Source organism: Prionailurus viverrinus, chromosome A3, assembly GCF_022837055.1.
Source record: "Prionailurus viverrinus isolate Anna chromosome A3, UM_Priviv_1.0, whole genome shotgun sequence".
Lineage (NCBI taxonomy): Eukaryota > Metazoa > Chordata > Mammalia > Carnivora > Felidae > Prionailurus > Prionailurus viverrinus.
Window position 1 is genome coordinate 113,806,788 of NC_062563.1, and position 26,005 is coordinate 113,832,792.

Below are 26,005 nucleotides of genomic sequence, written 5' to 3' on the forward strand. Positions count from 1 at the left end.
AAGCCCCAGCACCACTGAATGAACCTGAGAAAGAAGAGATCTCAGCTATTTGGAAGCCCTCCCCTCTGCCCCCAGAGTTGATAATCAACTTCAGGTAACATTTTTTAATAATCCAGGCAAGAGGAAGGACACTGAGCATCATCAAAACACTAACTTTCCTTTATCTAAAGTAAGGAAGACCAGGGGTGACTAAAAAATTCAGCGTCAAAGCAACGAAGTTGAAAAAGCTCGTTCAAGAGAAGAGCTAGAAAATATGTCTTTGATGAGTTATGAAGCTTGCCTGAAACCCAAACATGCTTTCTAATCTAAATCTCAATATTATTTTGTTAGTTTTCTATATTGCAGATTGTTATGCATTGTTAAATGAAAGAGTTTTCAAAGTTGAGTAGAAATGGTCAAGGCAGACATACAAAATTTCTCAAAACACTATTTTGCAAGCTTCAATGGTAAAAATTGATTAAAATCAAACCTAGTCATCAATTCACTTTAATACACTCTCCACCTCATAATCTCAAACTTGACTTTGAACCTAAACACCACGGATCATGAACATCCCAGACACCAGGAAATCAACTTGCTGTTTTCCTAGATAGGAATCAAGCAGTATGCCTCATTCACACTTTAAGTCAAAAACATTGCTGCAAATGACAGGTTCTAAAAAAAAAAAAAAATCAGTAAAAATACAAATGGCTATTGCCAACAGACAACACAAATAACACAAATAATATACCTCCTTTAGTGCCAGAGGGAAACCAAAATCAAAATTAAAAATTGTCAGTGCCTTACAAAACGCGCGCGCACACACACACACACACACACACACACACACGAAAAAGTTCTCCAGTTACTTACTGGGGCGGTTCTGTCGCCTAGTCCTCACATCAGCACCCTGCCTGTCCAGCTGCCAAATGCAGGAGCATGCCGCAAGCAGCTGTTTCCTCCAAGCTGGGGCTCTGTCTCTTAACCAGTCACATGCGCCTCCTGATAAATACTGCCGCCTGTGCCAGGAGGTCAGAAACTGAAGATCATTATTCTCCTAATTCGCAAACCTCATAACCCCTGAGCTGGCTCAGCCGTTTCATTAGCACGCAGGGCAGGACATTCCACCGTTTGTTTTCTTTTAGTGGCAAACCCCAAACATCTGATAAGTCACCCTGGAGGGCAGGTCACTGCAAGTGGAAAGTTGATGGGGGTGGGGTAGGGCTGATGGGGGTGGGATAGGGGGAGGCTGGCAGTCCCTGTGCTCTGCCCTCTCACTCAGGTCTTCACTGGGGCTCTAGAACAGCAAGGAAGGAAGCACAGAACGGCCCAGCAGGTGGAAACGGTGCTGCGTCCCAGGTGCCCCCGGGAATACAGCAAAGCAGTGCTCCATCTTGGTTTCGTTTTCTCCGCATCCTGGGCTCACTTTGGAGGTAGAGCTGTTAACAAGGCAGCCTGTTCTGAGGAAAGCAGACTGTCTAAGAATGCTTAAGTTTAACTGCAAAGGCCAGGGCTGCTGTGCCAAGTGATGCTGAGGGGCAGACGTGTGAGGGTTAATGGAGAATATCAGAAACAGCTTCGTCTAGACAGCCATTGGAAACGACTGCAGGTAGCTTAAAACCAAACCTCCGGACATTCTAGTTATCTGTTGGATTGTACCAACGTTCGGGGGCACAGCAGAGCCATTGAGATGATCAGCCAGGGAATCAGAGTGGAAACAGAAATGATCACAAAATGTACAAGCCATTTTATAGATGTGCTGCTGCCCCCTTTGGCGCAAGGAAGTTGAACCAACGTGCTGTTTCCTGTGCTGCTCAGGAAGGTGCCAGACCATCTGGGCACCTAGCTGAATTCAGACCTCTCACCTTAGCAGATTTCCCCACCCCGTCCTCTTCATCTTCCTCTCCGAGGAAAGCCTGCGGACTATCTGACTTTGGGTAGTGCCTGAATTATTGCTATAGTAAGAGTGACACTTTCTAAGATCAGAGCCCAAGCAGGGCAGAATGGAGATACGGCAGGGAGTCAGCTCATTTGGCAAAATGAACATCCAAAAAAGATTTTAAAAGGTTAAAATGCCCCAGGGGATTTCTGAACCATAATGAGCCTGTTAAACTGTCAACCTTGATTTTTAGTAAGTGAGCTCTTACTCAATAGAGGAGTTTATGTGGGAAATCTTTCATATGCGGGTTTTGTCTCATAATTATTTACAGAATTAAACCAGAAGTTCCCTCCATGCAGAGGATAGAGTTTTTTTCCAGAATAACAAAGACCAAAACTCCTCAGGCTTGCCAATTTTTCAGGGGACTAATTTGCTACCAACATGTGAATGCCCAAAGTGTAAATCCAGAAATTTTTTGCAAGCCTCAAAACAGTCCCCTGTAGTTCAAAGTTAGTAATAAACTACAGATATCAAAATACAGTGTGCTAAAATATGTCACCTTCATAAAACTTTCTCCTCGTGTGACAATCATTAATCAGACACAGAAAAGGAGGCTTATTGAAGATGTGAAATGTTATTTTGATTTACTTATTGGAAACTTTTGTGATCTTATGGCATCCATCAATCACTTTATTTGCAACTAACAGTGTTATTCTGATGGTCTATTGCATACCACATAGTTAATGAGACAGAGACTTCTGGAAAATCCTTCAAAAAACAGTCTCAGGGTGCCTAGGTGGCTCAGTCAGTTGAGCATAACACTCAGCTCAGGTCATGATCTCACGGTTCATGAGTTCAAGCCCCGCATCGGGCTGGCTGCTGTCAGCACAGAGCCAGCTTCAGATCATCTCTCTCTGTCCCTCCCTTACTCATGCTCTCTCCCTCAAAAATAAATAAAACATCAGAGAGAGAGAGAGAGAGAGAGACAGCCTCAAGAAAGGCAAGCATAAAAGTTCTCTCATTTCTATGAGAAGAAGGGACGGACCCCAAATCGTACATATAAAGTGAACTGTCAGTGCAGAACAAGACCCTGGACCCTTCTGACAATATCCAGCAGTATAACTGAGGTTCCACAAACACACTCAGCCTTGCAAAGAAATGAGGAGACCCCACCTCTCTGTCCCAAATGCCTACGGGTACCAATCATCTCCTTCAACTAAAAAAAAAGAGCCCTCCTTCCATCAAAGGCCATCAGCCCTCGGGCTTTGTGCCTCACCCTGGGACCCCTACCTGTTCAGGATCCTTTGGCCAACAATCATGCCTTCTCTCCCTGTCCACTCACCTTCCTCATTAACCAAATATGCTCACATTATTTTTACGTCTTAAAAGCCATTTGTTTTGATCCTTTGCTCCTTTCATTGTTGCCCTACCCCGCTCATTCCCTTCACAGCTAAGCTTCTGGAGAAACACCTCATGCCTCCATCATCTTCACGAGCCATTTACATTGAGATCTGCTTATAGTCTGGCTTCTTTCTCCCAACTTTACTGAAACTGCTTTCCCCTAGTCACCAAAGACTGATGCTACTGGACACATTTTTGCTTTTATCTTACTTGACCTCTCAGCTGCACTTAACCTAAGTGGCCAAGAATTCCCAAATGTGTCCTCTTGTGGCTTCTGCAACATTTCACTTCGACCTCCTTCAGCCTCCTGTGCGGACTCTTCTAATACCTGCCGCCCTCACATGTGAAAATCCCCTCTTTTCTTCCTGTTTCCTAACAGTTTTTACATGTCTTAATTTATTACTGAATGATGACAGCGGTTTCCTAGTTAATTGTCTGGCCTCCAAAAGTCTGCCTCTGACCTTAACTAATTCATTTATTTTTTTACACTTTCGTGCTGAAAGCTTCCCCAAAACCATGGTAGAATCGTAGGCATCTTTGCATTCCCAGAAGCTGTGATAGGGTTCAAGCCCTTCTTTTGTAAATTCTGCTACCATTGCATTTCTTTGTCTGTGTCAAATTAGGTCTTAATGTATCTATGTCCCATCCAAACTTTGACAACCTTAAAGAAAGCTTGTGACTTGTTCATTTTATATCCTGCGGTGCCTAATACCATGCCTGACTCTTGCAGGAGACACATAGCTGAAACAATGCTGACTGAATAAATGAATGATTAAAGAGAAAGGTCTTCTGTTTATTCTGCTCAGAAAAGATATGAGAAGGGGGCGCCTGGGTGGCACAGTCGGTTAAGTGTCCGACTTCAGCCAGGTCACGATCTCGCGGTCTGGGAGTTCGAGCCCCGCGTCGGGCTCTGGGCTGATGGCTCAGAGCCTGGAGCCTGTTTCCGATTCTGGGTCTCCCTCTCTCTCTGCCCCTCCCCCGTTCATGCTCTGTCTCTCTCTGTCCCAAAAATAAATAAACGTTGAAAAAAATTTAAAAAAAAAAAAAAAGAAAAGATATGAGAAAAGTTTACAAAAACCAATTTTATATTAGGCCACCCAAAAATTGTAAGTTATTTGCGCCCAAAAGAAATTATTTTCACCACAATCTATGACCAGACTGGAATAAAACTATAATATAATTGCAAAAGTATAAGTCAAAAAAGAGCAAGGCTCTTGGAAAAATTATATAACTCTTCTTTCAAAAAATAATGCATTGGGGCATGCCTGGGTGGCTCAGTTGGTTAAGCATCCAACTTTGGCTCAGGTCACAATCTCGTGGCTGGTGGGTTTGAGCCCCTAGTAGGGCTCTGTGCTGACAGCCCAGAGCCTGAAGCCTACTCCAGATGCTGTGTGTGTCTCTCTCTCTGCCCCTCTCCTGCTTACTGTCTCTCTCCCAAAGATAAATAAACATTAAAAAAATGGAAAAATCAGTGATTGAGAAAAAAACAAAAAGGCAATTATCAAATGCTTAGAAGTTTTCAGTAATGAGAATACCACACCAAATATTGTAAGTAGAGCCAAAAGAGTTAATTAGAAGAAAACTAACTCAAAAAGCTGAAAAACAACAGATCAATAATCACGGAACAATGTAAAAGGTATTGAGAAATTGTTCCCGAGGAAAGTTTTTAGTCCAAATTATTTACACAATCAAGTTCTCCCTGAGTTTCAAGCCACAGATAATTTCCTGGCTGTATAAAATGTTCAAATGTGCAAAAGTAACAGAAATCTAACATAATACCCCTGATGTAAAAACAAACTGATTAATAATGGAAACCATAGACGAACCTCACATATAAACATAGTTTACCATAGAGATGTGAATAATCTCAATATTTAAGATGCCATGATAGGAAAAAGTCTTGGAATTAGCACAGTAGGTACTCTTGAAAAGACTTTTGATAAAATTCAATATCAGTTTTTTTTTTTAATTAATGAAATGGAGTTAGGACGATTTTTCCTGGCATGATCAAGATTACCCCAAACCAAACACAGGCATCATACCTCATGGTGTAGTCCTAGAGGTGTTAACGTTAAAATCAGGAACAAAAAATGATGCTCATTGTCACTAGTATCATTTAGCACTATTCTGGACATTCAAGCCAAGACAACTAGACGACAACAACAACAACAAAACTAAAGAACTATGAGAAAGCAAGAGACAAAATTATCTAACTTGCATATGTTATAATCCCTTAATAGATTCAACTTCTAAAACTGTTTTAAATAATTAGAAATGTCAGTGAGGTGAACAGTCACAAAATAAAGTTAATTGAGTGCCCCACATAATAGCCTAAAACTGTTAGAAAACATCAGGAAAAAAAAATCTTATTCACAATAGCAACAATAACAAAATTTCTAGGAAAAACAAGAAAAATGAAGAATATATAAAGAAATGTATGAAACTCTACTGAAAAAATAAAAAAACATTTCAATAAATGGATCATTATATGATTTTCCAAGACTGGAAGACTCAACATTGTACAGATGTTGATTCTCCTCTATTTAATTTATAAATGTAATTACAGTTAGATTAAAATGCCAGAAATTTTAAAAAAACAGATCAAAAAGAAATCCTGAAGTTTATTTGAAAGAAAAAAACCTGAAAATTTTTTTTAAAAGAGAAGTTTATAAAACAACAGTGAGTGGGGGGTACTGGGTATTAAGTAGGCTGAAAACATCAAGAATTAGAAGTTTGGGCACACCTGCACGGCTCAGTCAGTTAAGTGTCCCACTCTTGATTTCAGCTCAGGTCATTATCTCCGCTCAGGTCATGATCTCATGATTAGTGGGTTTGAGCCCCATGTGGGACTCTGCAATGACAGTGAGGAACCTGCTTGGAATTCTCTCTCTCTCTCTCTCTCTCTCTCTCTCTCTCTCTCTCTTTCTCTCTGCCCCTCCCCCACTTGTGTGCACACTCTCTCTCTCTCTCTCTCTCAAAATAAATAAATAAACTAAAAAAAAAAAAAGGATTAAAGATTTGATTCTGTTGCTAAAAGAGGCAGAGCAATGAAACAGAACAGAAAGCCAGAAAATATAAATACAAGTACTATATTAAAATGTTTGTTGGGGTGCCTGGATGACTCACTCGGTTAGGTGTCTGACTTTGGCTCAGGTCATGATCTCAGTTCATGAGTTCAACTCCGCATTGGGCTCTGTGCTGACAGCTCAGAGCCTGGAGCCTGCTTCAGATTCTATGTCTCCCTCTCTCTCTGCCCCTCCCCTGCTCAGGCTCTCTCTCTCTCTCAAAAATGAAAAAAAAATATTAAAAAAATAAAATGTTTATTTGTTAAATATGATATTTAAACCCAGTGGGAAAAGAATGGATTATTTAATAGCTGGTTGAATAATTAAGTATTAGGAAAAATTAAAGATGCAATTATTACCTCACACCATATACAAAGTAAATGCCTAGTGGGCAAAAGAGCTAAATGTGAAAATAAGACCACACACAGATTTGAAGAAAATCATGTGATTGTTTTTATAATCTGAAAATTATTTTAATCATGGTTAAATACTTTTATCATGAAAATTGTTTTATTTTAATTATGATCACAAAAGCTGAAGCCAATTAAAAAAGTTTTAAATATTTAAATAACTAAAATGTAAAATTTATGTATGTCAAAAATAACCCTACTATAAACAAAATTAAATCACAAATGACAGAATGAGATTAAAACATGAAACCTGTATGGTAAAGGGTTAATGGCCTTAACATATAAGTAGTGTTTATAATTAACAACTTGGCAAAGAATATGATAAAGACTTTACAAGTGGGGTGCCTGGGTGGGCCAGTCGGTTGAGTGTTCGACTTCGGCTCAGGTCATGATCTCACGGTTTGTGAGTTTGAGCCCCGTCAGGCACTGTGCTGACAGCTCGGGGCCTGGAGCCTGCTTCAGATTCTGTGTCTCCCTCTCTCTCTCTGCCCCTCCCCTGCTCATGCTCTGTCTCTCTCTCTCTCAAAAATAAATAAACATTTAAAAAAAGACTTTACAAGTAAAGAAATATATTGGGGCACCTGGGTGGCTCAGTCGGTTAAGCATCCGACTTCAGCTCAGGTCATGATTTCTCTGTTCATGGGTTCGAGCCCTGCATTGGGCTCTGCTGACACCTCAGAGCCTATTCGAGATTCTCTCTCTCTCTCTTTCTCTCCTTTCTGCCCTCCCCCACTTTCAGTTTCTTTCTCTCTCAAAATAAATAAATTTTAAAAAAAGAATCTCTTTTCAAGTAAAGAAATATAAATGACCAGTATAAATAAAAATCAGCTTCCTAAAATGGAGTACAAATTAAATAAATGGTAGGATACTATTTAGTATTTCTAAACATAACAAAGATTAAAAAATCAATAATTCCCAATGCTGGCAGGAGGTTTTGGAAAATGGCACCTTTATACTCTGGGGGCAAGAGTATAAATTGGTACCAGCTGTAAGAAAGATAACTTTGTGATATGTAGCAAAAGCTTTTTAAAATATGTATACCCTTTAATTCATCAGTTCCTGTCCTAGAAATATATCCCTAGAAAATAATATTGATTTTCATATGTGCAGGAATGTTTCTCACAGCATTGTTTATACTAGTGAAAAATTAGAAACAATCTGTGTACCAAAAATAGTTGAATAAATTACTATACATTTGTAAGATTTAGCACTACACAATCATTATAAAGTAATGTTGTTGCAGTATATTAACACAGAAAAATATTCAGCATAGCTTAAGCGGAAAACACAAGATATAAAACAGTTTATTCAGTATGATCTCATTTTTCTAAAAAAAACCATGTGAACATATGTAAAAGTCTGAAATGTTATACAGCGGACATTTGAACCACACAGGGGTGAGGGGTGCCAACCCCCCATGCAGTCGAAAATCCTTATTTAACTTTTGACTGCCCCAAACCTTAATGACTAATAGACTTCTGTTGACTGGAAGCCTTTCTCATAACATAAACAGCCAATTAACACATATTTTGCATTGTAGATGCATTATATACTGTATTCTTACCATAAAGTAAGCTAGAGAAAAGAAAATGCTATTAAGAAAATAATAAAGAAAATACATTTAGAGTGCTGTATTTATTGATAAAAATCCACATGCAAGTGGGTTCAAACCTGTGTTGTTCAAGGGTCAACTATATATCAAGTTTTTAATAGTGATTATCTTTGGGAACTGGGGTCAGTGTTTTCCAACCCCTTTGCACTTATCGCCTTTTTTCTACTGTTTCTGTTATAAATGTGTATCAGTTATTCATTTTTAATTTTTTTAACGTTTATTCATTATTTACAGAGAGAGAGAGACAGCACGAGGGGGGAGGCTCAGAGAGAGAGGGAGACACAGAATCCGAAGCTGGCTCCAGGCTCTGAGCCATCAGCACAGAGCCTGACGTGGGGCTGGAACCCATGGAACCTGAGCCAAACTCGGACGCTCAAATAAGTCACCGAGGCACCCCCAGTTGTTCATTTTTAAATGACATCTTTTTTATATAAAGAGACATGCAATCATCCTTAAATGTTTTAATTATCTCCACAAAGAGGAGAAAGCCATTGTCAAGAAATGTGATCAAGAAAAAAGGACCAAGAGCAGCAAAGTCTCACCATCCATTAATAAAACTACACATATCTTCCCAACCGAGTCTCAATTCTCTACCCTTCTGGTCCTGGACCCAATATTCAATAGCAAATCACTGAAAGTAGTGGAACCACCAGGTTCAAAGGATGCGGGAAGAGGAAAGAAGTATGGTGTTGCTTGAGCAGCTGGATTCCGTCTCTCAGAGATGCCTTGATGGGCCTCTATGCCTACACAAGGCATTCCCTTAGGTAGAAATTCCTTAATGGTACCCATCCCATGTACACATGCTCAGAGAGCAGGAACCTCTTCTGCCAGCTGCCCCCTGCCAAAGCTGCCCATCTATCTGTCTGTCTTGTGCCAAATTCCAAACAAGCTGCTCCGAGTTGGTGACACACCACCTGCTGGTCAATTGAGGTACTAAGGCCATATTGTATCCCCACCCCCACCTCCATTTCCTTTCAGGGGACCGCGTACACAACATTACTTTCTTACTTCTCAAGTTTGGCAAATTCTACCCAGTCTTCTCTTTCTTAAATACATACATTTTTTGGATTCCTTCTCTCTTCTTTTTTCTTCTAACATCTGTCTAGGTATCATGGGGAATTTTCTCTCTCACTCTTGCTCTTCCCCTTTTCTTTCCCTTGAGCCAAAATAAATACCCAGGCACAATGAGTTATCATAAGAATTGTGTTCACTACATGCCTGTAACAAAGAGAAAGAAAATGTGGAAAAATCAAAGTGGAGAGTTTTAGTCTCTAAAGCCCTTGAACAAAGCAAATCATTGTCAACAAATGAACACATCTAGGGTCTATGCTCAAAGTGCATTGCATTTAAGACTCACCAAAATACCCAACGAAACTCTCTACTCTCAAAGGTTATAATCTCTCTAGGAGAAAAGGGGAGTATGCAGAAAGCCATATATAAGGAATAATAACGATCATATATCATACCAATTAGTATCTATTAATACTGTAACATTTTATACTAATGTAGTATTAATATATAACAAGCTAACATCTGTGCACAATACTCATTGAATTCTGACAACAAAGCTCTAAGGAGATGCTATTATCACCCCTGATGATGACCTTTAATGAGATTAACTAGCCTGCCCGCAACCTGTGAGCAGCAGAGAAAGAAAGAGAAATGTGGATGTAAAAGAACCCAGGTCAATCTGACTCCAAAACCCTCCACATTTAGCACCACCTCCCACCCACCAAATGATTTAGGGGCCACAGAAATTTTCATAGACTGGCCCATCCTTCTCTAGTTAAACCTGCTTACACTCATGTGCAATAGCCAAGTCAACTGTAATGCACTTTGGGGTCTAATTATTGGCATTACAACAGTAGTTGTAATTTATGGATTTACAAGGGAACCTTTTGAACACAAGCCATTCAGAAACTGGAGACCAGCTGCATAAAAATAAAAAGGAGATTGAAAAAAGGGGACAGCCTCCACCAGAAACTGCTCCCACAGCCCAGTCTCAGCACCCTGCCCCCCTTCTTCAGCATCTCTGGAGAAATCCCCAAATTTCTGGACAAACCAGCCCAGGTTAAAAATGGACTTCTACTTTTGGTCTCTTTCTTTTTCCTATATTTTATCTCTCTTCTCTCTCCCTTTTTTGTAAAGTTTCATTTGTGTTTTTAAAACCCTATTACATATTGGTAAAGTTGTGTTCACTTAATCTAATTAATTTAAATTTACCTTTATGGCAGATTTTTTTTTTCCCTCCATCGAATCACCTTCTTAAACTAGGCTAGCTTTCCAGCTGAAGCTGGATTCAGTAAACACAAGAAGGAAAGGTTAGCACCCTCAACACAAACCACCTTACTTAGCATAATTACTTCCGTAACAAACTTTTCCAGTAGTTTTATTTCTAAACCCTGATTTGACACCAACTGGCATTCAGATTTGAGGATCACACCCCTATCAACCACAGACTAGTGGTCAATCTGAATCTAAATCTTCCACAATGCCACTGCTGTTTCCAGGACTGCTTTACTTCTTAAAGAAGTTGCTTAGAGGAAAAAAACAATTTCCTAAGCCTGCCTCTGTGCATTTTTTCTGAGAATCATTTAGTGTACAGAAAATAATAGAAAGGCAATTTCAGATTTATAATTTCCTTTCTATCCAAGTTTCAGCATCGTTGCTATTTCAAAGCAGAAAATACAAAGCTGATTCAGGGAAAATGAGACCAAAAAAAATTAAAATTTTTCTTCTCGAAATATGTGATAACGAAATACACGGGGTGGGCACAATTTGATCTTTGCAGGCATCAGAGGAAAAGCACAGTTAGGAGCTCCAAATCCTCTTTTTCTCATTTGTGAACTCGAGGCACCCCCTTGCCTCCCTCTCCCCATCCTCCACTCTCTGAGTCTGCTGAACTGTACTGGGTTCATGCCAAAGCCCACGAGCCTTGGCTGGAAGATGATGCTCAGTGTACAAAGGAAGGAATCGCTACACCATGGTTGTAATTATAAAACAGCCATATTATTTTGATACTAAATCCATCCGCTAACATTGTGCGTGCGGGCCTCCAACGTTTTGAAAGTTCAGGTTATGCCACTTCACTTTTACAAAAGAGCTACATTAGCACCTCCTTTTGCTTACCAACAGAAATCCAAAAAAAGTGAGAAGCGAAAATGGTGTTCAGCATTTGGCACATTGCCTTTACAGGGGCAGTGCAGCGCGTAAGATTGCACTGCCCAGCTCCTTCCCCGGGAACTGCCTCCAGCATCTCAGTATCAAGCTGCTGCCGCAGTTTTGAACTGCCTCCGTGAGCCTGTGTTTTTTCTCGATTTATTTTGTGCATCCATTAGTAAGATGTGGTATCAGAAAAGCCTAAGAGAGTTATTTTTGGAGTGTGGGAACGTTCGAAAAGTTTTCCATATACGTTAGTGGTAAGTGCTTCATTGCTTTACGCCATTTTTGGCTTACAAAAGGTTTCATAGGAATGCTCTCCTTTTGAATAGCTGGGGAAACCTATAATTCTAAACAATGTCAATGTTCTATGTAATCGCTTCCGCTCTTCGCTTTATCACATTATCCAAACCCAGCTAGCTAACTGCTAGTCCTGTTTTCCAGGCTTTCGTGCCAAACTACTTGCTCACATTTTAATCCAACCGTCACCACCTCTAGGTTATAAATCTGTGAGGACTGAGCTTCTAACCTCATTTCCATATCCTTTCCTAAAGTTTCATTCCTTTTATCACACACTCCACTAAACATCGCCATGATTTTCTTACACTGTGTTTGCTCAAACTCTTGGCTGCAGTCTTGGGGTTACTCACACCCTTTGTGTATAGAAAGCCTTTGGATAAGATGTTCTTCATCATGACTGCCTGGGAGCACACAAGGTGACCACAGACAGAGCAGGAACCCACTGAGTAATGAGAATCTAATATTACTGCAACCAGATTTTCTCATTTGTAGACCAGAGGGGGTAAACTAAGAAAGCACTCTAAGAAGCACATAAAAAAAAAAAGTGGTATGAAAATTTCCAGTTTTCCTTCATGTTTTAATTAAACAGGAAGTTTTTGTTCTCAGGGCTCATCTTTGTGATTGCCACTCTTATTAGTGAAAAGCACTAGACCAAAAGTGCTGTACTAAAACTCTCTAATTGAGAGGCAGGTGAAGGGGAGAGGTCAGAACTGAGAGGTAGGTGTTGTTTCTTTATAACCATAGGAAGTAAGAACTCTGGAAAACTTCTTGGCTCCTGGAGATAAACACATGGGAGGGCGCAGTCAAATGCAGGGGAGCTCAGGCTAAAACAGTTGAAAAATACTAGCCTACATGATGATGCTTTGATAGGTATTTGAATGCCTATAAATTCTTCTTCAATTTCTATTCTAATGGTCAGAATAACTGCATTATCACATAGAAGAATAGTCTTGTTTCCTTTTGCAAAATTGGAAGAGCAAGACTCCTATGCTTCTTTTTTACTTTCCAAAATATTTAAGTTTAGAAAGAAATTTGCTCACTGTAGCAAATCAAATGATATAGAGATAGACATAAAGAAAATTTTAGTAACCTCTCTCTCCTATTCACTCCCATCTTGCCAAGATAATACACACCTACAAAAAATGTATTGCTATATACATAGATGTATGGGGTTCTATTCTTTCCATTACAAAAAGAATCTGTATTTGATTTTTCCCCTTAATGTATCATGAACACATATATTGGCTCCAAGGTCAATAATAAAATTTAATTTGTACTCTTCAATAGCTGCATACTTCTCCACAGTGTATATCATATTTTATTCACCCTATGAATGAACATTCTAGATGCTCCCAGTTCTGTGCTTCTCTAAGCAATGTTGCACTAAACATCCTTGTATGTTTATCTTTAGCTTCTGGTGCTTTTAATTCCAAAGTATAGATATCCAAAACTGGGATTATTGGGTTTAGAAAAATTATTCATTTTACTATATATTTTCAGTCATTTTCCCAAAACTGACCTGAAATCAATACAAAGGTCTATGGCCTTAAGAAGGCCTTAAAATAGACCTGATAAATGTCAACTTAGAGGATCAAGATTTTTATATTAAAAGCACTAAAAATTTCTCTCAGAATTATATTCCACCAGGTATATTAACTAAATTATTTATTTTGAAGATGCTTCCTTTTCACGAATAATACTATTTTTTAAAACCAAAAATGTCTTGGGGAGCCTGGGTGGCTCAGTCAGTTAAGCATCGGACTTCAGCTTAGGTCATGATCTCGCGATCTGTGGGTTCGAGCCCTGCATCGGGCTCTGTGCTGACAGCTCGGAGCCTAGAGCCTGCTTCAGGTTCTGTGTCTCCCTCTCTCTAAGCCCCTCCCTTGCTCAAGTTCTGCCTCTCTCTCTCTCTCTCTTTCTCTCTCTCTCAAAAATAAATAAACCTTAAAAAAATTTTAAACCAAAATTGTCTTAATCAAATCAACCAAAATGTGTCAAAGTTAAAAGTTAGAGCCTAGTCCTTATTGTCTTCACACACCAAAAATTCCATAAACTCTAAAGGCCATTCCAGTTGTAGAATCAACTACTGATTAATTAAAAAATATATAAGCAGGGCGCCTAGGTGGCTCAGTCAGTTAAACGTCCGACTTCGGCTCAGGTCATGATCTCATGGTTCATGTCCAGCCCCGCGTCCGGCTCTGGGCTGACAGCTCGCAGCCTGGAGCCTGCTTTGGATTCTGTGTCTCCCTCTCTCTCTGCCCCTCTTCCTTTCTTTCTCTCTCTCTCTCTCTCTCAAAAATAAATAAACATTAAAAAAATACATGAGCAAATGTGAATAAGTTATGAAAAACAAAAATGTTCACATTGGACCAAAAATATTTCAGTGTACTTTCAAAGAATGCGATGGTGCTAGTGTGAAAGAGGATCAGTCAAAACCTCACTTGTTTCTGTTTTATTCTCTGGACTGTGGCCTAAGTAAGCGAAGAGGCAGCTCTTCCCTACGGCTCCACCGTGAGACAGGAATAGGGCCCACAGTCCACACACAAGGATAGGAGTGCCCACGGTCTACAGCCACACTCCTCCCGGGGGAAGTTGGTTTTCTAAAACCACCTCTTCAAAATTATGTGGTTTTGTCATGTCATTTGATTTGGGACTTGAGAGTGAGAAGTTGAACTATATTTTTCTACGTTCCTAATAACAGCACATATACTCCACATTATAGTTAACGAATATCGCCGTACCATCCAACACACTCTAAGACACAAGCAACCAAGCATAGAGTTCCCTGCCTTAAGAAAAGAAAAAGTAAGTTATAATCAACATAAATTCAGGGAATTTGTTCACATTACCAAAGCATTCTTTATTTTAGAAAGCCACTCACTGCAGGATTACAAGAAATGTGTGCACTCTTGCTGCATTAAAAATGGCATTCGACCAACCTAAACTCAACTCATATTATTCAAGAGCACATTTATTAAGTAAAATAAACATGAGTCCAATTTTGGACCTCACTTACTGGCCCAGATGGTCTGCGTCCTTTCCTTCGGAACAAAAAAGTGGGCAAGTGATTCCTAGCTGCCTGTGATGGACAGGCTATTTCACAACTCCCCCCCCCCCCAAAGGGCTTAAAGCAACCTGCTAAAAATAGCCCCTCAGCTCTCACATTAGTGTCCTCAGCTGAATGGCCAGGTGAAAATATAAATTGCTTGAAATACATCCTGCATTCTAATTCCATAGAACTATCATTAGCTGAAAATCCCTGCTAATCCTTCTGACAATTCCAACATTAATAACGTTTTTCTTTTTTGACCATTTTTCCAAACTAGTAGGAGACGCAGTGAGTTGAGGGTTGAGGATGTTGACACATTGGAGCCCTGGGAAATCAGGGCTCTCATGCCCTTATCAGCCACTCACCAGCTGAGTAAGCTTAACCCTTTAAGCATAAAATTCCTCAATTGTGAAAAGGAAATGATAATACCCAACTCGAAAGATGGCTATATGAGCTGGGAATAATGCACTGTATTTCAGGATTTTATCCTATAAAAATATTCAACAAGTGCACAAAGACATATGTTAAGACAAACTCCATGAGACACCTGTAATCACAACAAAAAGAAAAAAATAGCCTAAAAGTAAAAAGAGGTTAATAAAAACAATCACAATGCCATTAATTCAATGCTACATATGTCATACGGCCGTGAAAAAGATGAGAGGGGCAGATGGCGTGGTAGTAAGAAGTGAAAAAAGCAAGCTGCAGAAAGCACTGTGCATAAATGATTATTATTTTAAGCCCCCAAACCCCTCCACTATGTATTTAGCTCCATTTTTACCACAATCATATATGTTTTCAATAGAAAACATCTGCAGTGACAAGCAATAAACGTATATCCACTCTGAAGAATACACAGGGTTTCAAGAATTGCCAGTCTTTCCTTTGTTACACTATCCATTTTCGACAAGCACATTTATTTACAATAAACCTGTACTGTTTTTATAATTAAAAATTAAAGGCAATAAAGAAAGCAATGAGAAGTAATTACTGCAAAGCACTTGGCACAATGCCCAGTGGGCTTTGAGGAACAGTAATTATCACAGTTACTTCTGTCCAGAAGCCACAGAACTTTTAAGCAAAACAAAGCCCCTGAAAACTAGCAGACGTTGGTAACATGCAGCCTGTTAAGCTCAAGTGTGAACTGAATCTATTTTTTAAGAGGCCACGCATGATCTTGGTGGTGGTGATGGCTTCACGGGTGTATGCATGTGTCAAGACATCAAACTGTATACTTGTGACACGCACCTTTTATTCTATGTCAATTATCCCTTGACAAAACTGCTTAAAAGAGAAAAACTGCGGAGCTAAAATTTTCCTCAGTGATAAGACGGCAGATGGGAGAATGCAATCAAAACGAAAGGTTTGCAAGATCTGTGCGCTATGCAGAAAATGTCAATATGGAGATCTTAACTTTAGACTCTGTTACATCAAGTAATGTCTTTTACGTGCACCCAGTTACAAGAAAAGACACAGAGGACCTAACTTCCAAAGCCCTAGAGGAGAGAAACTGGAATAAGGAAAATTTGAAAGATCCAAAAGAAGCAGGAGAGGAGAGAAAAAGAGCGGTAAACAGGGAATAAAAAACAGCATTATTAATTCCTCAATAACCACAATCAGTATAGACTGTCTGGACTCACCGTTAAAATGCAAAGACTATTATTAAATAACAAGCAAAAGGATGGATCCGTTTTTAATTAGTTCAGCTTCACAGGTGTAGGGAGGGAGGGTGTGTGTGTGTGTGTGTGTGTGTGTAGAGAAAGCAGGATCAGATAGCTTCCTTCAACTCAATCTCTTTTAACTGCTTTTCTGAAGCCTTGAAATTAATGGGAGGAAAGTTCTTTACACCAAAAATAACAAAGAGAACTGACTTGGTTGGGAGGGGAGAGGGTGGGGGAGGTGTAAGGGACGCAGAGAGGACTGGCAGATACAGAGTGTTTCCCCACCATAACCTCACCAGAGGGTGAATAAAACGCACAGGGAGCTGTCTAGCTGACACCAGATGGGGCCACCCTTCCAGCCTACATGCTCCCCTCTGGCCAGCATGAAGCACACATCCGGGACATCTAACTCCTCTTCTCGAGAGGTCTGAAGGTAAAGAGGCCATCCCTGCCTGGAGGAGCTAGCACTCTTCTGAGAAATGCGGACTAAACATAGCCAGGCCAGACGGGACAATTCATCCATTCTTTCATGGAATCTGCAAAACTGAGTAGATGGTTCTAATCAATCTTATCTGGAAAACAGATGGAAAATTCTTCCCAGAAGTTAATTCTTTAGTCTTATTCCAAAAGGAGGCCACGTGGCTCCTCTGGCTGTGTGCGCTTAGAAGCACTCTCCAAGCCTCTATTGGTTTGACACGTGTTGGGGTTGCTGTGCAGGCAGTCGTGGGGGAGACCCTAGGTGACTAGGGGGCAGTCAGTCATACAGTCCCCTGGCTGTGAGTGGCACCTCCACATGTCCTCCCCTGCCCAGTTATCCAGGAATCTGTGATTTGGGCCTGATCACTGGGGTGCTAACATACAAACCCAATCAGACTAAGAAGCAAAAGACAGGATTTCTGCTACCAGTTCTGCTCAATCTAGTTGAGGGATAGTGAGTGAGTCGACCACATTACCATAAGGAGTCCCCCACAATCATCAATAAAGTAGGAATGACAATATCCATCTCACGGGTTTTTCTGGAAAGCTAATGAGATGAAGTACTTTGAAACCCCATAATATATTGTAGAAATGCAAAGTGTACTCATTTCTTACACTGGTAAGACAGCTTTAAGCCTTCATAGGACCTTTGCTTCCATCATAGCATTGCCTACAGGGGAGGCTGAGGAGTTTCAGCTGACATCTCCAGTGATGTCTGCCTACATGCCCACTCTCAAGGGCAAGCTCATCTGCCCCTCCCACCTTGAGAAACTCTTTGGTATTTGGGGCAAAGTTCATTGTCCAGGGATAGGCATGTGATCCAAACTGCTGTAGTCTTAGTACCTCTCTTGCTTTGGCCACATTCGAGTGTTTCAGGGGTGAACATCTGATTCAGGCAGATGATTCCCTAACCGATGAGTCACTTCCCCATGCTTTTCAGACATGGAGCCAGAACATCTTTTATCTGTCGCTAAGTCTTAGGATACAAAACCTAGAACTTATTAGCAATCACATTTTCTGTTCTGCCCGTAACATTCTAGGATCTAAGTGGGAGTAGAAATCTGGTGTCAAATTTCAATTAACCTCTAGTTATTAAAAAAATTTTAAGCATTTATTTTTGAGAGAGAGAGGGCAAGCACAGAAAGGGCAGAGAGAGGGGGACAGAGGATCCAAAGCAGGCTCAGTGCTGACAGCAGAGAACCCCATGCGGGGCTCGAACCCACAAACCGTGAGACCATGACTGGAGCTGAAGTCTGACCAGAGCCAAAGTCAGACACTTAACTGACTGAGCCACCCAGGTACCCCTCTAGTTTTAAATATAAAATCCATGCTTTCAGCTGGACCCCATCCAAAGACCAGGGTCCCCAGTCTACACACCCCATGTTTTAACTTCTTGAGAGAAAAAAACCTCCAGAATCCTGCTACACCAAGGGAGGGGGCAACTCCCAACTATGTAAAGTAAGGGAAGGGATCTGGGAATCTAACTGCTTATTAGGAAGACTTTCAACCAGTCTTCCTGATGTTAGCCTCATCTTCACCTACAGTTTCAGGGGAATTCCTGGGTTCTCCAGGGCAAACTGGATTGATTTTCTGATTTCTGTTGTTGAGTTAGTAGTCAGCTGTCTATTTTCCACCTTTCAAAATATTGTCACTGTGCATTTGTGACTTAAAAAAAAACCCACTGATCTCATTTGAATGGGATCTCAGACTTAAAGTTTTGTGTTACACCCTTCTTTTTTTTTTTTTTTTTAATTTTTTTTTCAACGTTTATTTATTTTTGGGACAGAGAGAGACAGAGCATGAACGGGGGAGGGGCAGAGAGAGAGGGAGACACAGAATCGGAAACAGGCTCCAGGCTCTGAGCCATCAGCCCAGAGCCCAACGCGGGGCTCGAACTCACAGACCGCGAGATGGTGACCTGGCTGAAGTCGGACGCTTAACCGACTGCGCCACCCAGGCGCCCCATGTGTTACACCCTTCTTTAGCCAAAAACTCAGGGTCTTTATAATACACTCATCACTCTATAATATGCAACCCTCTTTGGTGGTCCCTGGGGGCCAGGCCCACCCCAGGCTCTCTACCTTGGCCACCCTTCCCAGTCTTATGCTCCAGATTTCAAAACTATTCTTCTTCCCAGGCAACTTCCTTAATTCACAGGATTATTTATACAACCCAACTTAGAAAAGTACAGATAACCCAAGTTTATGTCAAGGTATCACAGGGGGTTGACTTGATCCTATTTGGAATAATTGTGGTTTTCAAAAAGTGACTTATGTTCTTTGTACGTGTGTGATTTCAAAACTCATGTATGTTCACCACAAACAATTTGCAAAGTACAGAAAAGCACAAAGAAGAAAAATAAGATCGACTGTCATCACACCATTCTTAAATTTCATTTTCATGTATATGTATGATAACCTGCAGAAAGATGGTATCCAGTGACCCTCATATGACTTATGCCTCATGGAATTTATAATTAAATTGATGAGAGGAGAAACTCCTGGAAAATTAACTAGGGAGGCATAAAATGACTGAAAAAATGAAATATCCCAAATATACCAAACATCCTGTGATTCAATATATTAGATAGACAGTGTGTTACAGCATTTCTGAAGAGGTCAAGGTCCCTGAAGACTGATGATGGCTTTGTCAAAAATGGCAGATGTGTACCACATCTGGAAGCCTGCAGGATTTGGATTGAGCGAAAAAAGGGGATGTGGTGGAACCCGAGCTGCCTAGATCAGCACAGGGAAATCTGCAGAGAGGGAAAACACACGACATGTTTAGGCAAAGTTAGGAGACACATTATTGGTTAGGACCTGGCAGAGAGAAGTAAAATAATAAAATAAAATGCTCTATTACATCCGAAGGCCAGATGTGTAAGAGATGGTTTACATAGCACAAGTCTCTCTTCTGAAAACTGTCCCCATCCTCAGGACTACTACCGTGCCTCCTCTCTCAAGGTCATAAATGACCAGACAAGGAATTGATACACCTGAAGCAGGTTTAGGTCAGTCTGATTATTAGATTCTTTCTCAAGAGAATTGGGAATTCAAAGCAGGAGATCTATCCATTTCTATCGGTGCTTGAACAAAAAGGACCTTCAAACTGAGGAGGTGATGGACATCCTCCTTCCTCCTATGCTCAGTGAGACAGGAAAAGCAAGGGGGCCAGGGGAGCAGAGCCTCTGAGGAATGGCAAAACCCATCACGTTCCAGCAGTCACGGCCTCAGGCCCTGATCACCTGGTTTCTGGAGGGAAGTCCTTGCCGTTCTCAACTTCACTTCTGGTGCTTCCAGGACGTATTTTTCTTAAAACCAGTATAGCTACCTTGAGTGAATTTCCATTCACTGAAGCTTGTCTAAGACCACAGGCAGTTTGCAGACTTCTGTCAAGAATTTAGCTAAGTTACTCCACGGTAACTTAGCATCCATTTTGTTTGGCCAAGTGGCCTGAGGGCCCTTACACAGGCACTAGCCCCTCATGCGAGGGGATAATATCCTGCAGAGTCACAAGTACATGTAAGTTCCTAACAGGACTTCCCTAATGACCCTTGTGATAAACAGTCCCCCCAGCCTCCCAGGGCCTTCCCTCATGCTACCCTTAGGTAAGACCCCGGTGGAGCTTACCAAACTCTTTTTGGTTTGAATTGACCAATCTGGCCATAGCCCGGGAACCCCAAAGCATTCCACTCACAGACTCTAATAAAGGCATGTGCCCTCGTCCTGTACCTGTACCCTACCTTGAGCTCCCCGTGTAGACCCTCAAGGTATGCAGAGTGCCTCCTCCAGGACCTGTGAGTAGTAGAACTCTCTATTTCAGTTTCTGGTGTGGACTTCCGTTTTGCTCGCCATCCAGCAACAGGGGTCTACTTAACAATTGTTAACAGAGTCCTAACACTCTCCAAGACAGAGTATTCTCCCAGGAGAATGGAGAGGTGGGTGTGAGGGAAGGGGAGAGCCTGAGGGAAGGAAATCAGCTGGATGGCTGCTCACAGAGTCCTTGATTGAGGTAAAAACAAACAAACAAACAAGAATGGAAGCAGTAGTGACAGGAAGGGAGGAATGGAATATGAGACACATTTAACAGGAAGGATGATCTACTTATGGGGTTACCTGGAGGTGAAGAACAAGTTAGAGTAAAAATGGTTCCAACCCAGATGGGATGATGTCACCATCAAAGGAAAGAACACAGGGAGGCCGGGTAGATAAGGGAAACAGGGTAGGGTTTTTGTTTTGGACGTGCTAAGTTTGAAACGATGATGGAACATCAAGTAGAAACAGACAGACAGAGACTTGCACCTAGAATGGAGGCTAAAATTCCCTCAGAGTTAGATAAGCAAGTTCAGAGTTACTTAAAGATGGAAGCCATGAATAAGATCTCTGAGGGAGAAAGGATTTAGACAAACACAGATGACAAGGACCCCTGATAAACAGCTACAATGGAGGGCAGAGAAAAAAAAAAACTCTTATCAAGATTGTAAGAAATCGGGAACAATGTGGCATCTCAGATTTCAACAGAGGAAAATTGTAGGATATTAAATGGTACAGGGATCAAGAGGAATAAAAATGGGAAGAGATCATTTCCCGCATCGGAAAGTTTCTGACATTATATTTTCAGTATAATGGGATTGAGGACAGAGTATCTGATTTTATGTGTTTAAAACTTTGAGAGAGAAATGAGAAAACGAAGGTGGTATGTGATAGAATACACGCTGAGAATTTCAGCAGTGGAATTTGACAGTTCAAATGAGTAACTAGTGTGGGCAGTGGATTTAGGTAGTCTGAGTCGTAGTTCTCAGAGCAAAGAAAAATCATAGATGCTTGCTTGCTTGCCTTATTTATTTATTTGTTTGTTTATTTATTTATTGAGAGAGAAAGAGAGAAAGCATGAGCAGGGGAGGGACAGAGAGAGAGGCAGACAGAGAATCCCAAGCAGGCTCTGCATTGTCAGTACAAAGCCCAGCGTGGGGCTAGAACTCACAAAATCGTGAGATCATGACCTAAGGCTGGAAATCAAGAGTCAGACATTTAACCAACTGATCTACCCAGGTGCCCCCAAATCATGGATGTTTTAAAGAAAATGTCCTAGAAGCAAAAGAAATTGAGAGAAAGGATATCGAAGAAGGATGGGCTCATCCGTCGGGAGGCGTAGGGATAGTTTGGGATACAGAGAACACAGATGTGCGTGCCCCAGATGTAGCATGCCTCCTTGAGCAGCCTGTGGCACAGCATGCCTTGATCTCTGTTAGTGGGCTTCCATTACCAGAGAGACAGCCCCAGTTCCCAGCCAGAAGGAATTATAGGAAGGTGTTCAGAAAGAGAGAAGTCATAGGAATCCATTGTTCTCCTGGCCTAGACTCCTGTTCTTGAGCTACATACATAATGTCAACTGACCCACATGCCCTTGAATTCTCTTGCTGATTTGTCAAGCCAACCAGTGGCCCCATTCAGCCCAGACTTCTTGACCTTGCCTAAAGGCCAGTTAATGCCTGACTTCACCACCTGCTCTTCATTTACTGGTGATTAGAAAGAGCCATGGTGGTATCCACAGAATCCAAGAGTTCATGGCACTCACGAAGATACAAAAAACTGAGTTGGAAATCGTACCCAACACGCAGAGACCACCTGCACACCCCTCCCTCCCCTCCTGTTTCCCACCCTGAAGGCTTCAGGGAAAAGCACAGAGAACCATCCAAAGTTGAGTCCATCATTCTCTGCCTTTCTTTCCCTGCAGGAGAACGGGGCATTTGTGCACGAATTTCTGTATCATGTGCCCACATATTCTCTTTCACTGTGGCCTTCCTCTCCACCTTCCCTCTTGGCCAAACGTTACTCAGGAAAATCTCACCCTATTTGGGAGTGAGAAAGGATCCTAATTATGGCTCCGCACTAAAAGCATTGCTAGGGGTACTTCATCCTTAAGGAGAAGGCAAATCCTAAGTTTGGACATACAAATGTAAAGGCTTTCTCCCCCTAAGAGTCTCATAGGTAAGGCACCCTCCTTAGTAAAGAATTCCATCTATTTCCTCGTTCTTCTTGGTGAATTTGCTTTCCTACCAACATTAAGGGACAAAATAAGTAGGATATATCTTTGATGCTTGTTCCTGAGCCTGGTGCAACACCAGACATTTGCTAGCTCCTCTTCCAGTGCTCAATGTTTTGGATGTAAGGTGACTCTGAGTTAATTCAGCATATTTTTTGTTTTAATTATTCATATACTATTTATGGATTAATGTAGTGTAATTATTAACATATTATTAATGTATGATATAGTAATGTAGAAGTGATACAACAATTTTATTTCACTAAAATGCATAGGAATAGGGGAGCCTGGGTGTCTCACTCGGTTAAGTGTCCAACTTCGGCTCAGTCATGATCCCACGGTTCATGAGTTCAAACCCTGCCTTGGGCTCTGTGCTGACAGCTCAGAGCCTGGAGCCTATTTAGGATTCTGTGTCTCCCTCTCTCTCTGACCCTTCCCTGCTTGTGCTCTGTCTGTCTCTCTCAAAAATAAATAAGCATTCAAAAAAAATTTTTAATGCCTTGTAATAATTTAACTAACATGTATTCATAAAATAATAATGATTAATAAAGAATTACTTAATGTAATACATTGCAAATATATAGTAAATACATTGCAACAATTTCATTGAGAATATATGTTATTTTAGGTGCACATACCCAGTCACTATTTATGACTTTGTTTCTATGGGGAAAATGGAAAGTTACTTCCGAAAGCCAAGAAAATTCTTACAAACAAGCTTTTGGAGCACTACCAATTTGTAAATCGATGGATGGTCATCATGTACATTTGATTTTAGAGTTTTCTGACTGCTTTACATCTGGCTTTCCTATACAAACCCTCCCAGAATAAGCAATGAACCCAAACGGCGATCGTTCTAGGGAGCTGGGACTCGCCGCCAGGACTTCTGGGGCTCTTGTGTCCAGGTTCCTGCCATTGGTGGGGCCACAAGAACCTACAATGTCTTGTAGTTTTATCCACTTCCACTAGTTCTATTTTTGGATCCCTACATTTAGCACACAGAGCTATCTTTATCGCTCCAGCTGACTGGCATGAGAGTCCCCAGGGCATAGTAGTTATACAAGATTATTGAAGCATACTTCCTTCTCTTCAAATAAGACAAGGCAGAATGCACAATAGACATCAGCAAGCAATCACAATGTTAGGAGTGTGCGTGTGTGAGTGCGTGTGTGTGTGTGCGTATGTGTGTGTGTATTACTAAAGATTTCTTTCTTTGTGCTAAGTTGCATGCATTATTAGAAACACGATGTTCATAATGCTTTCTGGAAGTTAGTTTTAGGCTGTGTAATGGAATCTATTCCTATGCCTAACTTCACTTGAAAACATTGTTATAAAATAAAGTTTCTTAACAATCATATAGTCCAGATTTCAAAAACTGGGAGTTTTTAAAAACCTCTATTACCCCTATCTACCCTCAACTGAGGAATCCATTACAGGCACAGTCTAAACGAACAGCTGGATTGTTCTAACAGGGAAAATAGTTGCATCTAGTAGGCAAAAAGTCAAAAAGTGGCCATCTTTTCTTGCTTTTCAGTTATTCAACTATTCAGTTGCAGTGGATCTCTCTTCAAGTGGCTTGCTAGTACATCACAGAGGAGAAGGCTGAGTCCTGGAGAGACAGTGGAATCTCACAGCCCAAATTTCAGATGCCATTTACATTACTGTGGCTGCACTATAGGTCTTCTGTTTAGATTCCCACTGTCTACTACAGTGGCCACCAGGCACCTGACTCCATTCAGCATGTAAGATGAGCCTTGTCTAAACTGAGACACATGCAAAGAGTAAAGTACACACTGGATGTCAAGGACTTAGTACCGAAAAAAAAAAAATGTAGACTACCTCAGTAATAGCCTTTTATATTGATTGTGTGTCAAAATGATAATGTTTTGGTATATTGGGTAAAATAAACTATATTTTAAAAATTAATTCCGTTTCTTTTTATCTTTGTAATGTGGCAACTGGAAAACATAGCATGACAGTTGTGGCTCACATTATATTCCTATGGGACAGCACCAGTCTAGAGGTCTCCACAACAAAGAGCATGACCAGTGAGTGGTTTTTAAGATTGGAAGCGAGAGCTGCTGCAGAATTTTACTCCAAATCAGGCTAATCTGAGAAGAATATGACTTGGAGTACAGGTTAAAGCACGCCCTGCATGTGTAGTTCCCCCGTGCTAAGAATTTTAACAGTGCCTGGCAGGACAGTTAAGTTATGCTCACAGACAGAAGCCACCAGGGTGGAGAAACGTTACCACAGTGTATGTAACACCTGCCTTACTTAGCTCTTTCCTAGTTGAGAATGCAGCCTTCATGTTCAGCTCAGCGGTTACTAATTGTGCTCATTCCACCAGAGAGTGCATCATGAATTCACTTATTTTGAGTTTTGGTTGTTTGTTCCCCACCCCCACCCCCAACCCCCTGCTGTTCAAATGAAGACTAGGGATCGTTTCACAGAAAAGAGAAATATGGATTTGATATTTTAAAGTTTAATAGAAAACGAAGCGTTTAAAATTTCATGTATGGGCCACAAATGGCCAGTTTATTATAAAGGAGCGTTATTAGTGGACACACACAGGGAGAAGTTCACACTGGCCCTGAGTATCGATATACATAAAAAATTCAGTTCCAAATCCTTGATGTGTGATTACCGGATTACTGAATCAAAAACATATTGGGGGGGGAGTCACTGCTGCCAGCAAAGAATTGTGTAACTGCTGGTAAAAACAACAGTGATTTCAGGAGTGGATTGAAAACAAAACAATAATATCTTTGTAATGTTCTGAAATCGTTGTAGGAACAAAACTGAGACTGGCCCCTTTGCATTTCCCAGTCTGATCTGCTGACCATCTTGTCTGCCCATAATTGTTTTCTGCCATTCATTTCCTCCAATTGTCAATTATTACTAAAACAATTATGAAAAAAAAGTGTGTGTCTTTGTTTCCTGTTGCTGATGAATATAGTGAAGTCAT

At 40.8% G+C, this 26,005-nt stretch overlaps 1 protein-coding gene across 7 annotated transcripts in view; it reads right to left on the bottom strand.

Annotated features, from left to right (window-relative positions):
* Positions 1-26,005, bottom strand: part of RASGRP3 (RAS guanyl releasing protein 3) — a 104,539-nt gene that overhangs the window by 72,379 nt on the left and 6,155 nt on the right. For 3 of the 7 annotated variants that reach the window (XM_047852942.1, XM_047852944.1, XM_047852938.1), the window contains exon 1: positions 853-1,123. The exons of 3 other annotated variants lie outside the window; for them this stretch is intronic. The gene's annotated coding sequence lies outside the window, so the exon portion shown is untranslated. Of the gene's footprint in view, positions 1-730; positions 753-852; positions 1,124-26,005 lie in introns of those variants that run through there. One more of the 7 variants, XM_047852941.1, reaches the window with a different exon arrangement.